The sequence below is a fragment of the Ailuropoda melanoleuca genome, chromosome 3 (assembly GCF_002007445.2).
Source record: "Ailuropoda melanoleuca isolate Jingjing chromosome 3, ASM200744v2, whole genome shotgun sequence".
Classification (NCBI taxonomy): Eukaryota; Metazoa; Chordata; class Mammalia; order Carnivora; family Ursidae; genus Ailuropoda; species Ailuropoda melanoleuca.
Genome location: NC_048220.1, coordinates 49,268,560 through 49,285,080, shown reverse-complemented (window position 1 = coordinate 49,285,080; position 16,521 = coordinate 49,268,560). Strand labels below are relative to the sequence as shown.

The 16,521-nt window shown below is 42.3% G+C and overlaps 1 non-coding gene across 1 annotated transcript; it reads left to right on the top strand.

Moving 5' to 3' along the window:
- The first annotated feature begins 338 nt into the window (after positions 1 to 338).
- Positions 339 to 445, top strand: LOC117801732. The gene has a single exon (XR_004624467.1). It is a non-coding gene; the product is annotated as a U6 spliceosomal RNA (small nuclear RNA).
- Positions 446 to 16,521: the final 16,076 nt, after the last annotated feature.

Sequence of the window (16,521 nt, the reverse complement as noted above, 5' to 3'; positions counted from 1 at the left end):
TCCTCAAACAAATGAGGAGTAGGTGGTTTTCTATGTTGATTGTACTGACTAAAACAGAAACATGGCTTCATATTTCCATTAGAAGTAAGACTTTTAAGGGGCACCTGGGTGGCTCAGCTGGTTGAACAGCTGATTCTTGATTTTGGCTCAGGTCATGATCTTGGGGTCCTGGGATGGAGCCCCGTGTCAGCCTCTGTGCTCAGTAGTGAGTTTGCTTCTGGATTCTCTCTCCCTCTGCCTTTTCCCCCACTTGCTCTCTCTCTGTCTCTCTTGCTCTAAAATAAATAAATCTTAAAAAAAAAAAAGCCTTTTCATATGCACTATAAAGACAGAATTGAGTGCTCACTTTGTCAGTACTTACATTAAAATTGGAACAATACAGAGAAGATTAGCATGGCCCCTAAGTAAGGATGACATGCAAATTCATAAAGTTTTCCATATTAAAAAAAAATCTTTTTAAAGACTGAATTGGAAACCTTCACAAACTATGGTGAATTATTCCAGTTTCATTTCTACTTTAGTTCTTGGACAAAGAGATTACCCTCTCTGAACCTGTTTGCTCACCTGTAAAAGTCCTCAAACTTTATTGTGAGTCACAGTTCCCTAGAGAGTTAAAAAAAAAAAAAATGCATCTAGAATCCCAGACTCACTGAAGTAGGCTGGGGCCAGGGCCTAGGCCTCTATTTTTATCAAGTTTTCCCAGAAGTTTGACAACTGTTTTTTTAGTATGCTTCTATGGATTGATTGATCATTCATACATTTTATTCATTTATGCATGTATATAGAAATAAACATGTACTAACTAGGAATTGTCATACAGTCCTGAGATCACAGAGATGACGGACTCAGCCCTGCCCTAAAAAAGTTCTCTGTTTAGGGGCATCTGGGTGGCTTAGTTGGTTAAGCATCCGCCTTTGGCTCAGGTCATGATCCCAGAGTCCTGGGATTGAGCCCCCATTTCGGGCTCCCTGCTCAGTGGGGAGCCTACTTCTCCCTCTCCCTCTGCCTGCTGCTCCCCCTGCTTGTGCTCTCTCTCTCTCTGTCAAATAAATAAATAAAATCTTAAAAAAAAAAAAAAGTTCTCCGTTTAGTGAAAAGGCAGACAAACTGTTAATTGCAGTGTGCTGTTATATGCTCTGAAACAGGCAGGTGGGATGCTGAGGAGGCAAGAAGGAAGGGGATCACACTTGGCCTGGACTTGCACATCAAGGAATGTGTCCTCGGTCTTGAAGAGCTAGAGGAATCAACTAGGTGCGACTGAGAGGAGAGTATTTTAGGCACAGAAGAATAAGGAGGCGTGAACCACAAGCAGTTTGAGAAGCTGTTATTCCTCAAACCACGGGACACTTATCACACTTAATCATCAGTTCATGGTGGGTAAGTCATTACTGAGTGATAGAATTATGTGCTTTCCAATTCCTTTCTACATCTTTTGTAAGGAGAACATCTTTTTGGGTCTAGTAGGTAACACCTTTTCTAACATTGCTAATTTCCTTTTAAAGAGAGTAGCCCTAATCTCAGAGTGGGCAGCATTATCTAGGTATAATTAAACAACATTTATCTTCACTGTATGGCAATTGAAACTAACTTGCCATTTTTGGTAGAAATACAGTTTCCTTTTTAAAATAATCTATTTAAGTAGTTAAAATTGATCTATAAAAAATATTAAGTAGCTAATTCATTTAGTATTTGAGTATGCCAAAAATTGTGAAGAAGGTATATGAATGACTGAAGTTTTGAACCTTGACATGGAGATAAGTGGTAAGATCTGCCTCAAGTGTTCTGCTTGCCTGCACCCCTGCTCTGCCACCTGCCGTAAGAGGAAGTGTGGCCACACCAACAACCTGCACCCCAAGAAGAAGGTCGAATAAGGCCCCTCCATCGGCCCTTCTTTTGCCCTCAGGGTGGTCTTCTGCAGGAAAATAAAGTTTCTCTTCCATTGCCTGGAGCAGTAAAAAAAAGGAAAGAAAGGAAAGGAGAGGAGAGGGGAGGGGAGGGGAAGGGAGGGGAGGGGAGGGAAGGAAGAAGGAAGAAGGAAGAAGGAAGGAAGGAAGGAAGGAAGGAAGGAAGGAAGGAAGGAAGGAAGGTGCAGCAATTATGAGGGACCCTAGAAGTAATGCTAAGGACCTTGAATTTTACTGTACAGTGACTGGGGGTGTCATGAAGCTGTTAAAAAAGAGAAAGTTAAACTTGGAAAAAGTCACAAAAGAATGCCAGAATAAAGTGAATAGGCTGGTAAAGGGGGATTGGGGGTATAAGTAGAGGGAATTCACAAATAGGTTTGGCTAAAGATAATCCAAAGCTATTTTTTTTTCAAGATTTTATTCATCTATTTGTCAGCACAAGCAGGGGGAGCCATGGGCAGAGGGAGAAGCAGGCTCTCTGCCAAGCAAGGAGCCTGATGTGGGACTCCATCCCAGGCCCCTGGGATCATGACCCGAGCCCAAGGCAGATGTCCAACTGACTGAGCCACCTAGACAACCCCCCCCAAAAGCTGTTCTTGATGGACTTGTCTATTCATTAAGTCAGTGGAGACTTCTGAAATGAGTGAGGTTGATCCCTTTAAGGGCCTTCAGCCCCATTTAGCTGACAGCTGTAGCTTAGGTTTGAACTAAATGTCTAGTTTAGGAATATAGAGCAGGACAATTCTACAGACTATTAGCTATAGAGGTAATATTCCATGCTAAAGTTTTTTTTTTTTTTTAAAGATTTTATTTATTTGACAGAGATAGAGACAGCCAGTGAGAGAGGGAACACAAGCAGGGGGAGTGGGAGAGGAAGAAGCAGGCTCACAGCAGAGGAGCCTGATGTGGGGCTCGATCCCATAACGCCGGGATCACGCCCTGAGCCGAAGGCAGACGCTTAACCGCTGTGCCACCCAGGCGCCCCCCATGCTAAAGTTTTATAAGAAATTTGGAATACAATAAAATTACTGGTCTCCGATTATAGGTACCAAAAATATGTACCAATAAAAATCAAAACAAGAAGAGGCTTGGCTGGATCAGTTGGTAGAGAGAGGGTAAGACTCTTGATGTCGGGGTTGTAAATTCAAGCCCCATGTTGGATGTAGAGATTACTTAAAAATAAAATCTTTAGGGGCACCTGGGTGGCATAGTCAGTTGAGTGTCTGACTCTTGGTTTCAGCTCAGGTCATAATCTTGGGGTTCTGAGATTGAGCACTGTGTTGGACTCTGCTGATCTCGGAGTCTGCTTTCCCTCTCCCTCTGCCCCTATCCCCCACCCCGACCCCTGTTCTCTATCTCTCTCTCAAATAAATAAATCTTTAAAATAAAATGTTTTTAAAAGTCAAAATGAGTGCTGGAAGGTACAGTCAATTAAGTGTGTGACTCTTGGTTTCGGCTCAGGTCATGATCTCAGGGCCGTGAGATTGAACCCTTTGTGGGGCTCTGTGCGCAGTGGGGAGTCTACTTACCTCCCTCTCCCTCTGCCCTTCCCCACCCCATTCTCTCTCTCTCTAAAATAAATAAATCTTAAAGAAATTCAAAACCAAAAAAAAAACCAAACAAACACAACAACAAACAAACCCTTCTTCCGTGTAATTTGGGTGAGATATTTCATACTACTAGTAGCCTGCTCCCTTGAAATGTGGAAGTACAAGTGTTGTCAAGTCATTGCTCCCCCACAGAGATTGGGCCAAGTGTGACTGCCAGCTGCTCTAGAATAGTGATCATACTTGGTTGTAGAGCCAGATGCCAAACATCTGTCTGCTGTTAACTATGATCAAAATGAAGCCCTACCCACTGGTTGATTTAACATGTAACATATAACCTAAGCAAAGATTGCCCTGTTGCCTCTATAGCAAAATCTCAATTACAAGACTTTCTTTGCCACCTTCTCAATAGCTCGATGATACAGATATTTGCAATATGGCCTTTTGCTCTTGTTTGGTTTTGTGTTTGTTTTTTCTTGATGTTGGCCTGCCTTATTTTTTAAAGTATCTTTTTAGGCTCTCCTCCTTTCCTTGTCTTTAGACTTTCTACAGGACCCTCTCCTTTTCTCTCTGATCCAAAGAGTTTAGCTTCTTTAACCAAGGAATTAAAAGTGACACCAAAAATACTATAAGATTAGTGTCTCAGACTCAAAACCATACCCAACAAGAATTGTGGCAGTCTCCCTGAGAGTGGAGTTTTGAGTAGGGGTAGGTGTCTCAAATGGGAAAAGCAGACTTGGATGAGGAACCAAAGAGAGGTTCCTGGACTCTGGGAAGAGAGTCATGGAATTAATGAACTGGGTAATGTTGATTTATGAAGTAAAAACCCTTCTGGTTGCTGGTGACAGAGATGGAACTCCATTTGGCTTAAGCCACGAAAGACACCAAGAATTCAAGGGGTTCTGATAGCTTCAGGAATGACTGGATCTAAGTTCTTGGTGCTGTCACTGAATGCTGCCCCTTTCCTTTGGTTCTCTGACTCAGCTTTCTGCTAGGTTGGTTTTACTGTCTGGTAGACTTGCCCCACGTTATGGCAAAGAGAGTCTTCAGCAGCTCCAGGCTCACAGCCTTGCAAATGTTAACTCCTACAGAAAAGGACCTCTTCTCAGTTCCAACAAAAGTCCCAGGATTAACTATGATTTGTCTGACTCAAGTGACACGCCCGCTGCTGGACAAACCTGGATCATGTACCATCACTGGAGCTAGGGAAAGGGATTCTGGCCCCAAACGGAAAAGAATAATTCTGTCGCTAGAAGTAAACAACCACCTGGGGTAGAAAAAAAGGCAAGGAAGGGGACATGAGGACAAGAAAAGAATATGAATAAACCCATTCTTATTTCAAATTTTGGCTGAGATTCATTCTGGCAAACCAATAGCAAAATGTTTTCATGCCAAAAAGTTTAGATGGCTTTAGTTCAGAGTTCTCACTTTTAAAAAATTATCATTAAAAAAAAAGTGTCATTCCCCTGAAGAGCCTTTTTAGACATGTTTTTGTCTAATCTACCTGCTTGTGAGATTTTAATACCTCAGAAGTTCTGTATATGTTTATTTACTATATGTATATTTGTGCTTTATATATAAAAAGAGTGAGTATAAAGCTTATTCTTTTTATCTAATGCAAGGTTAAGAACAACAAAATAAAATTTTAAGTTAAAATTTTAGTTAACTCGAAAATTAGGGGCACCTGGCTGGTTCAGTCAGTAGAGCATGTGACTCTTGATTTCGGGGTTGAGTTCAAACCCCATGTCGGGTATAGAGATTACTTAAAATGAAATCTTTTTTTTTTTAATGATTTTTTATTATGTTATGTTAGTCACCATACAGTACATCCCCGGATTCCGATATAAAGTTTGATGCTTCATTAGTTGCGTATAACACCCAGTGCACCATGCAATACGTGCCCTCCTTACTACCCATCACCGGTCTATCCCAATCCCCCACCCCCCTCCCCTCTGAGGCCCTCAGTTTGTTTCTCATAGTCCATAGTCTCTCATGTTTCATTCCCCCTTCTGATTACCCCCCCCCTTTCTTTATCCCTTTCTTCTCCTACCGATCATCCTAGTTCTTATGTTCCATAGATGAGAGAAATCATATGATAATTGTCTTTCTCTGCTTGACTTATTTCACTTAGCATTATCTCCTCCAGTGCCGTCCATGTTGCAGCAAATGTTGAGAATTCGTTCTTTCTGATAGCTGAGTAATATTCCATTGTATATATGGACCACAGCTTCTTAATCCAGTCATCTGTTGAAGGGCATCTCGGCTCCTTCCATGATTTGGCTATTGTGGACAATGCAGCTATGAACATTGGGGTGCATATGGCCCTTCTCTTTACTACGTCTGTATCTTTGGGGTAAACACCCAGTAGTGCAATGGCTGGGTCATAGGGTAGTTCAATTTTTAACTTTTTAAGGGACCTCCACACTGTTTTCCAGAGTGGCTGTACCAACTTGCATTCCCACCAACAATGTAGGAGGGATCCCCTTTCTCCACATCCTCTCCAACAATTGTTGTTTCTTGCCTTGTCTATCTTTGCCATTCTAACTGGCGTAAGGTGGTATCTCAGTGTGGTTTTGATTTGAATTTCCCTGATGGCTAATGATTTTGAACATTTTTTCATGTGTCTGTTAGCCATTTGTATGTCTTCATTGGAAAAGTGTCTGTTCATATCTTCTGCCCATTTTATGATTTGTTTATTTGTTTCTCGTGTATTGAGTTTGAGAAGTTCTTTGTAGATCTTGGATACCAGTCCTTTATCTGTGGTGTCCTTTGCAAATATATTCTCCCATTCCGTGGGCTGTCTCTTAGTTTTTTTGACTGTTTCCTTGGCTGTGCAGAAGCTCTTTATCCTGATAAAGTCCCATAAGTTCATTTTATCTTTTATTTCTCTTGCCTTTGGAGATGTGTCGTGAAAAAGGTTGCTCTGGCCGATGTCATAGAAGTTGTTGCCTATGTTCTCCTCTAGAATTTTGATGGATTCCTGTCTCACATTGAGGTCTTTCATCCATTTGGAGTTTATTTTTGTGTATGGTGTGAGAGAGTGGTCAAGTTTCATTCTTTTGCATGTAGCTGTCCAATTTTCCCAGCACCATTTATTGAAGAGACTGTCTTTTTTCCACCGGATGTTTTTTCCTGCTTTATCAAAGATTAGTTGCCCAAAGAGCCGAGGGTCCATTTCTGGGTTCTCTATTCTGTTCCATTGGTCGATGTGTCTGTTTTTGTGCCAGTACCATGCTGTCTTTGTGATCACAGCTTTGTAGTACAGCTCGAAATCCGGCATTGTGATGCCCCCAGCTTTGTTTTTCCTTTTCAACAGTTCCTTGGAGATTCGGGGCCTTTTCTGGTTCCATACAAATTTAAGGACTATTTGTTCCAGTTCTTTGAAAAATGTCCTCGGTATTTTGATCGGGATAGCATTGAAAGTGTAGATTGCTCTGGGTAGTATGGACATTTTAACTATGTTAATTCTTCCAATCCATGAGCATGGAATATTTTTCCATCTTTTTATGTCTTCCTCAATATCTTTCAAAAGTGATCTATAGTTTCTAGCATATAGGTCCTTTACGTCTCTGGTTAAGTTAATTCCAAGGTAACGCATGGTTTTTGGTGTTATTGTAAATGGGATGGATTCCCTAATTTCTCTTTCTTCAGTCTCGTTATTCGTGTATAGAAATGCAACTGATTTCTGGGCATTGATTTTGTATCCTGCCACCTTACTGAATTGTTCTATAACTTCTAATAGTTTGGGAGTGGATTCCTTTGGGTTTTCCATATAGAGTATCATGTCATCTGCAAAGAGAGACAGTTTGACTTCTTCTTTGCCGATTTGGATACCTTTGATCCCTTTTTGTCTTCTGATTGCTGTTGCAAGGACTTCTAGTACTATGTTGAATAATAGTGGCGAGAGTGGGCATCCTTGTCGTGTTCCTGATCTTAAGGGAAAGGCTTCCAGCTTTTCCCCATTGAGAATAATGCTTGCAGTAGGCTTTTCATAGATGGCTTTTATGAGATTGAGAAATGTACCCTCTATTCCTACACTCTGAAGGGTTTTAATCAGGAAAGGATGCTGTATTTTGTCAAATGCTTTTTCTGCATCAATTGAGAGGATCATATGGTTCTTGAGTCTTTTCTTGTTGATATGATGTATCACATTGATTGATTTGCGAGTGTTGAACCATGCTTGCATCCCAGGTATGAATCCCACTTGGTCATGATGGATAATCCTTTTAATGTACTGTTGGATTCTATTAGCAAGGATCTTGTTGAGGATTTTGGCATCCATATTCATTAGAGAAATCGGTCTGTAATTCTCCTTTTTGAGGGGGTCTTTGCCTGGTTTGGGGATCAAGGTAATATTAGCCTCATAGAATGAGTTTGGTAGCTTTCCTTCTGTTTCTATTTTTTGAAATAGCTTTAGGAGAATAGGTATTATTTCTTCTTTGAATGTTTGGTAGAATTCCCCAGGAAAACCGTCTGGGCCTGGAGTTTTATTATTTGGAAGGTTGTTTATCACTGACTCAATTTCTTCATAGTTAATTGGCCTATTTAAGAAATCTATTTCTTCCTGTTTCAGTCTTGGTAGTTTATAGGTTTCCAGGAAGGCCTCCATCTCTTCCAGATTGTTTAGTTTTTTGGCATATAGCTGTTGATAAAAGTTTCTAATAATCCTTGCAATTTCAATGGTGCTGGTCGTGACCTCTCCCTTTTCAGTCATAATTTTAATAATCTCAGTCCTTTCTCTTTGTTTTTGGACAAGTTTTGCCAGTGGTCTATCAATTTTATGGATTCTCTCAAAGAACCAGCTTCTAGTCCTGTTGATCTGCTCTACTGTGGTTCTGGTCTCTAATTCATTGATTTCTGCTCTAATCTTGGTCAACTCCTTCCTTGTCAGTGGGTTAGGCCTGTCCCTCTGTTGCTGTTCCAGTTTCTTGAGGTGAGAATATAGAAACTGCATTTTAGATTTTTCTATTCTTTTGAGTGAGGCTTGGATGGCTATGTATTTCCCCCTTAGGACTGCCTTTGCAGTATCCCATAGGTTTTGGACCGTTGTGTATTCATTCTCGTTGGTCTCCATAAATTGTTTAATTTGTTTTTTGATTTCCTGGTTTATCGAGTCATTCTTGAGCAGGATGGTTCTTAGCCTCCAAGTGTTTGAGTTTCTTCCAGGTTTTTCCTTGTGGTTGAGTTCCAATTTCAGAGCGTTGTGGTCTGAGAATATGCAGGGGATAATTTCAATCTTTTGGTATTGGCTGAGACCTGTTTTGTGTCCCAGAGCATGATCTATTCTTGAGAATGTTCCATGGGCATTTGAATAGAATGAGTATTCTTTGGTTCTGGGGTGTAGTGTTCTATATATATCTATGAGGTCCAACTCGTCGAGTATGGCATTCAAAGCCTTTGATTCTTTGCTTAGTTTTTGCCAGGGTGTTCTGTCTATTTCTGATAGTGGGGTGTTGAGGTCCCCTACTATTACTGTGTTCTTATCTATATGTCTCTTTATTTTGGTTAAGAGTTGGCTTGTGTATCTTGCTGCTCCCCTGTTGGGGGCATATATATTAATAATTGTCATATCCACTTGTTGAATACTTCCTTTAAGAATAATATAGTGCCCTTCTGTATCTCTCTCTATGGCCTCTAGTTTAAAATCCAGTCTATCTGATATGAGAATTGCTACTCCAGCTTTCTTTTGAGGTCCATTTGCGTGGAAGATGGTACTCCATCCCCTTACTCTAAGTCTGAATGCATCTTTGGGTTCAAAATGAGTCTCTTGTAGACAGCAAATGGATGGGTCATGTCTTTTTATCCAATCTGCAACCCTGTGGCGTTTTATGGGAGAGTTTAAGCCATTTAGATTGATAGAGATTATTGACAGATATGATTTTAATGATGCCATTTCTCTTTAAAGTCTTTGTATCGGTTGTGACTTGCTGCTCTGTATCACTCTTGGGGCCTTTTTACCTTTATAGAGCCCCCCTTAATATCTCCTGTAGGGCTGGTTTCGTGGTTACGAAATTGGTTAATGATTGGCGATTTTGGAACGTCTTTATTTCTCCATCAATTCTGAATGACAGCTTTGCTGGATAAAGGATCCTTGGCTGCATGTTTTTCTCTGAAAGAGCTTTAAAAATGCCCCCCCAAGCCTTTCTCTCATTCCAGGTCTCTGTAGACAGGTCTGACGTAATCCTGATACCTTTGCCTTGGTACGTGAGAAATTTCTTTGCCCTGGCCGCTTTCAATACTGTATCCTTGGATCTAATATTTGCGAATTGCACTATGACATGCCGTGGCGTAGGTTTGTCCTGGTTGAGCTTGGATGGGGTCCTCTCTGCCTCTTGGACACGAATGCTTGTTTCCCTTGCTAGATTAGGGAAGTTTTCAGCTACAATTTGTTCAAATATCTCTTCTAGACCTCTGTTTTTCTCCACCCCTTCAGGGATGCCGATGATTCTGACATTGGATCGTTTCATAGAGTCAGTAATCTCCCGTAATCTACATTCGTGGGCGTGGATTTTTTTAAGACCAGCTTCTATTTTCGTTTTTTCTTCTACTAACCCATCCTCCAATTCGCTAACGCGTTCCTCTGCCTCGGTGACCCTGGCCGTCAGAGCCTCTAGTTTTGACTGCATTTGGCTCATAGAATTTTTAATTTCTGTCAGATTCGCTCTCATTTCTGTCCTTAGGGATTCTATATTCTCAGTAACATTTTCGTTAATACTTTTTTCAAGTCATCATTTTGACCATTGTTACTCTGAATTCCATTTCTGATAATTTGGTTACATCCATATCCATTATTTCTGTGGCAGAGGCCACAGTCACTGTCTTTTCTTTGCTGGGGGGGACTTCTCCTTCTTGTCATTCTGATGAGGAGAGGTTGCAGGGTTGTCCAGAGCCCAAATTATTGACTGGGTCNTTGCAGGGTTGTCCAGAGCCCAAATTATTGACTGGGTCCCAGGCCATGCCCCTTGTTTTATAGGGATCTTAGGGATGTGGGCTTCTTCTTTAAAGATTTTATTTATTTATTTATGTGGCAGAGAGCCAACCAGCGAGAGAGGAAACACAAGCAGGGGAGTGGGAGAGGAAGAAGCAGGCTCCCAGCGGAGGAGCCTGATGAGGGACTCCTTTCCGGAACGCCAGGATCACGCCCTAAGCCAAAGACAGGCGCTCAATGACTGCACCACCCAGGCGCCCCGGGTTGTGGGCTTCTTGATTTTTCAGCCAGCCTGCTGGGGGAGGGGCCTGCCACACCAATACTCAGGCCACCCTGTTTGGGTAGAGTCTCCATGTCCCCTGCGAGGGGGGATGGGGATGGGCACGCTGTGAGCCAGTGTTTCAAGGCTTTTGTTCTCCGGTGGCTTTCCCTGGCAGTCTGCTATGCCTCTTCTGAGAGTCAGAGCAGCAGTGGCCGAATTTCAGCCTCTGTCACAGAACAGAGGGATTGCAGCCCGTTCTCCACTGATGTTCTGGCCACTTTAACTCTGTTACTGTTGGTGCTGCTCAACCCCGCAGCATCCTGTGATGTGCGCCCCACACCCGGGGTCCCAGCCCTCACTTCCAGGGCCGGCTCGTCTCTGTCCTTTGTGTTTCTAACACCGCCAGCTGCCAGCCGCCCGCCGCCCCGCGCGTGCTCCCGGAGCTCCCGGTCTCAGTCTGGATCCAGTGAGCACACCGGAGTTCCATGAGAAGTCTGGTGGCATGCACTCCCGGCTCACCGTCTCAGTCTGCTGTCTCGCGGTGCCAGTCCGCAAGTCCGGCTCGCTCCCCCATGCAGGTGGCTACCGCTTCCCGGCGCCCGAGTGCGGCGGCTCCCTCCCCCTTCCATTTATCTTCCGATATCTGTGCATGTTCACGGTTCCCCGCTTCGTACCTCAATACTCAGCGCTGGAGATGTTCATTTGTAGAGATCCAGATGTATCTTCCTGTGTCTCAGGCTTATTCTGTGGATGTTCAGGCTGGTCTGGTACCTATCCAGCTCGACTCAGGGGACCAGCTGAAAAAGGGGTCCCCCACTCCTCTGCCATCTTAACCTTAAAAATGAAATCTTAAAAAAAATCGTTGCTTAACATTAAATGCTTAACATTTAACTTTATAACTGTATTTGCCAAGTAACTTTTATTACAGTGTATTTACTTATATACCATAATGTAACAAATAATGTATACATATTAGCAATTTTAGAAGTACATAATAATTGCAATGTAGTCAATATAAAAATCATTTAAATGGTTACTTTTTCAGCAAAAGAGAAACAATTGAAGGAAATTACATCTCCTAAATATTAACTTTTAACTTTTGCATGATATGAGAAAATGGCTTTTAAATGCTAGATACTTATTCAGATATTGTTGACATCTCTTCAGCACTTGACTTAACTTTTTTTTTTTTTTAACTTGAGAGAGAGAGAGAGAGTCGGGTGGGGCAGGGATAGGGGCAGAGGGGAGATGGAGAGAGAAAATCTCAAGCAGACTCCCTGCTGAGTGTGGAGCCCGAAGCAGGGTTCCATCTCCCAACCCTGAGATCATGACCTGAACCAAAATCAAGAGTCGGACGCTTCACTGACAGCCACCCAGGTGCCTCTAGGTTGACTAACTTTTGTAGAATTAAATAGTAATGTACAAGCCATTTTTATGTACTTCTCAAAGCTCCAGTCACCCAGTAGCACTGAGGATCAAACAGAGACAACATCCTCAAGGCAGCCAACGACAGGTAAGAGCACAGCAGGCCACCACTGACGACATGAGCTGGAGATTGAGCAATCAGTTGAAAGAAAGTCTTCAAATCACAGCCACCTCTTCCCCATAGTGTTGTAGTACTGATCCAATACCCATTTGGGTATCTTCCATGTTAGTGCCAATGTTGCTCATGCGATGCCCAAGAAAGCTCAACAAGAGACATTAAATACTAAGGAGCAAGATTTTGTTGAGTAGGGTGGAGCTTTGAAGGGCCTGAAACCATTGTAATCCCATTCTTTGTGCATCACCCCCTCTAAGAACAAACTTTTGCCCCCTAGACAGCACTATCACTCCCATTGGGAGTGGCTACACTAACAGGTGGCCTGAAGAGCAGCTTTTCCCCCTCACATTGAGGTGAACTCTGTCTTCCAGGGATGTTTACTTATTGGTTCTAATGTTTCCATACCAAACAGACTTAATCTTTCATATAACAGATCCTCAGATATTTGATAACTGAAATTTTACTCCCTCTATACTGAATGGCTTCTGTAAGCTTTTCCTTTCTGAGGCTAAACTTAACCACAGTATCCTTGCAGTGGCATTCATTTGACTCAGTTCCGCTATTGCATTAGATGTTCTTTAATGGCAGGCCCTATATCTTGTCTCCTTGCCCTATTTGAATTCACTCCAATTTGTTGTTAAAATTAGGTGTGTATCTGAACATAGTATCTGAGCCAGAGTCGAAGGCTATTTCTTCCTCTGTTTAGGACAGTGTTCATCTATTTGCCTAGTCACCAGACCAGCCTGAATAGCTTGCTGATGCCTATCGAGTAATAAACTAAAATAGATAAGCCTTTCTTCATACATCCTGCTAATAGGTTGAATTCTTCCTCCATCCATTTCTTGTTTTCTGAGACCTAGGTACGATTTTCATGCACACCTGCTACATTTCATTCTCTTAGGCTCTTCCAGTAATTCCATCATGCTGAGACATTTGAAGGTGTTGATTCATTTTTCCATTTTGTTCATTCATTCATTCATTCATTCCATCCATTCATTCATTACTTATACTTGCTTTTCTTAAGCTATTTTCGTAAAAGTGAGAACCGAAACAAAAAGTCCATATAAGGTAAAAAGAAGAAGAAAATGTTCCAGTCCCTAAAGTTAATATGAGTGCTGAGACTGAGCACATGAAGTTTCCATCTAAGCTTTGTCCTAAAGGGAGATTGCATTCCTCCTTCATACTTCTCCCATTGACGGAGAGAATGGTTGTAAAAAGGTCATCTCAGGAGTTCTTATATAATAACTTCTACAAAATAAAATATACTTGGCACCTGAGATCTGATCACCTACTGGTGTCAGTGTACTTTGGAAATTATTGATGTTATTAGAGTAACAATCTTGTAGAAATGTAAAATATGGTTCTTTTCAAGCCCATAATGAAGTATTTTATCATTTTGGCCATGTTAACATGTCAACAATGGGACATCAAACACTGAGTCATTCAACAGTATAATTTTGGGGGGAAGAAAGACCTTGCTAGTGATACTTTATAATGAAGGCAAAAGAGTGTTTCAGACTTGAATTAGTTGGATATTTAGTCCAATCCTTTAGTCAGAATAGACCTGGCTTATGAGAGTTAATTCATACCATTTGGAGGTGGAAACAGTTATAAAGCTGCTTTGGAATGTCCTAAATTGTACCTAAGAGACCTGTTTTTGACAGATGTGTTCATGTAATCCAGTCAATTGGCATATGGAATTTTTATGTACAAGCTATGCAAAAGTTTCAACATGTAACATTTATTAGTGCTTCCAGGGGCATGGAGAGACAGATGGTATACACATTACTTGCAGAAGTAGGCTTTGCAGTGGACTTACAAGTCTGACTTTGTTCCAGTTACCTAGGTCACTTAACCACCGCCGCCACCCCTCACCCACCCAACACACACATGCATGAGAGGCCAAACCCTCCCTCCTCTGACCCTGGAATTTGATATAGGAATTCTCTCCCAATTGCTTGACTTAAAAGTTCCTTTCTTTCCTTCCCCTTCCTTGGCCCAGATCCCCACCTCTGTCTTTTCACTCTCTCCAGCTGGTCAAGGGTGAGGTCTGGAGGCTGAGGTAGGGAAGAACACTCCCCCACAGCTGTTCTCGGCCCTCACCCATCGCTAATGTTAGTCTTGGCAACATCCAGCCCGTTTCCCCCACATTAATCCGAAGTCCTCCTCTCTTTCAGTCTCAGCTGCAGTAATGAAATGCCCAGTTGCAAGAGCTGCAGATTAATCTTCTGTCCCAGTTCTTCTTCTTCTTTCTTTCTTTTTTTTTTTTTTAGTGAGGGAGAGATAGAGGGTGGGGGAAGGGCAGAGGGAGAGGAAGAGAGAGATTTCAAACAGGCTCCACATGCAGCTCAGCCTGACACAGGGCTCGATCTCACATCATGAGATCATGACCTGAGCTGAAATCAAGAGTTGTATGCTTAACCAACTGAGCCACCCAGGCACCTCCCCCCTTTTTAAAAAGTAAGCTCTATGTGGGGCTTGAACTCAGGACCTCAGGATCAAGAGTCACATGCCCTACTGACTGAGCCAGCCATTTTTTTTTAAAGATTTTACTTATTTATTTGACAGCCAGCAAGAGAGGGAACACAGGCAGGGGAGTGGGAGAGGAAGAAGCAGGCTCCCAGTGGAGCAGCCTGATGTGGGGCTCGATCCCAGGACCCTGAGATCATGCCCTGAGCTGAAGGCAGATGCTAAACGACTGAGCCACCCAGGCACCCCTGAGCCAGCCACTTTAAAGAAAAACTGGGGGTGGAGGAAATGTCTCCCGTTCTTTGTAGTATCTACATGAAATAGCACAAGAGGGGCACTAAGAGAGAGAATCTCTGCCTGAGATTCTGTCTCCCTCTGCCCCGCCCCCCAGTCACACACATTGTCTTCGCACTCTCTCTCTCTCAAATAAATAAATAAATCTTAAAAAAAAAAAGAGATAAATGTCCTTAGTAAATAAAGATTCTTACATATCAGTAAGAACCACTTCCAAAAAGAAGTTGAGCAAGAAAATGAAAAGGCAATTCACAAAGGAATATTTTTTGAATATGTGTGTTCAACCTCAACAGCAATTAAGTACATGCCATTTAAAATGGGATTTGTATTTCTTCTATATCATGATGAAAACTTAAGATTTTATATATTTATTTGACAGAGACAGTGAGAGAGGGAACACTAGCAAGGGGAGTGGGAGAGGGAGAAGCAGGCTTCCCACTAAGCAGGAAGCTCGATGCGGGGCTCGATCCCAGGACTGTGGGATCATGACCTAGGCCAAAGGCAGACACTTAATGGCTGTGCCACCCAGGCGCCCCCATGATGAAAACTTTTAAAGAATACTGTGCTTAATACTGGCCGGGCTGTGGGGAAACAGGCACTCTCCTGTGTTGAATGGATTGTCCACACACAGGTGGGAATGAGGATGGAGTGTGAGAGAAGGGGACGGTCTAGTCGGCGGTGGAGAGCACAGTGACGGAAGAGGCTGGGTGTGCGATGAGTCACACCTGGCCTAGCTGATGAAAGTCCTTGTTGGGATAGGAAGGCGGACAGCAGGAGAGCTAGGGAGAAACATCCAAGAAGGTATTAGGGAAGAGTGATGTCTGATACCATTACAACCACATTTCCTTTCATAAATCCTTCTTTGTTCATGCTTTTGATTTTTACAGAGCATCCCAAGAATCAACTCATTAACCAGCACGCATTTATACTTCGAAAAATATACTTTTTATTTTCAACATTTATATCAGGAAGTATAATACAGTGGTAGAAAGAAGCTAGGACTGACATTGAAGTGTGGTGCAGGTGGCAAAGGCACCCCCTTTGGGCAGGGTGGGGTAACAGTGAGGGCTCCAATCTCAGTTTACTAGCTGTGGGGTTTCAGAAACACCATTCAATCCCTCTTAATTTGTTTCTTATATGTTTGTATTTCTGTAAGTAGGAATAATACTACTTAACGTTACAGTGTTGTTGGGATTAAGTAAAATTACGTATGTGAAATCTTGTGAATTAGGATGAGCTCAATGAAAGTAGGTCCCCTTCCTTGTTGAGAACAGCAGTGAAGGGATTGCTTAGTTTACAGGTGTCACCACACATTTCTTATGTGGTCTGGTTCCATCCCAGACAGGCTGTGAGTCCTCACACTGCTTGAGAATCTTGCTACCCCTTGATAAGGTGTTGATGACAAAAAAAAAAAAAAAAAAAAAAAAAAAGCTGCCTCCTATTTTGTTGTTCTCCAGGCTGAGTGAAGGCTGTGACTTCTAGTAAAATACTGGTGGGTTCCATCTAGCATGGTCTCCCTCATCTCCTGGCTGCAGAGACTCATGCATTGTGGCTTGCATATAACTTAGAGATTATGT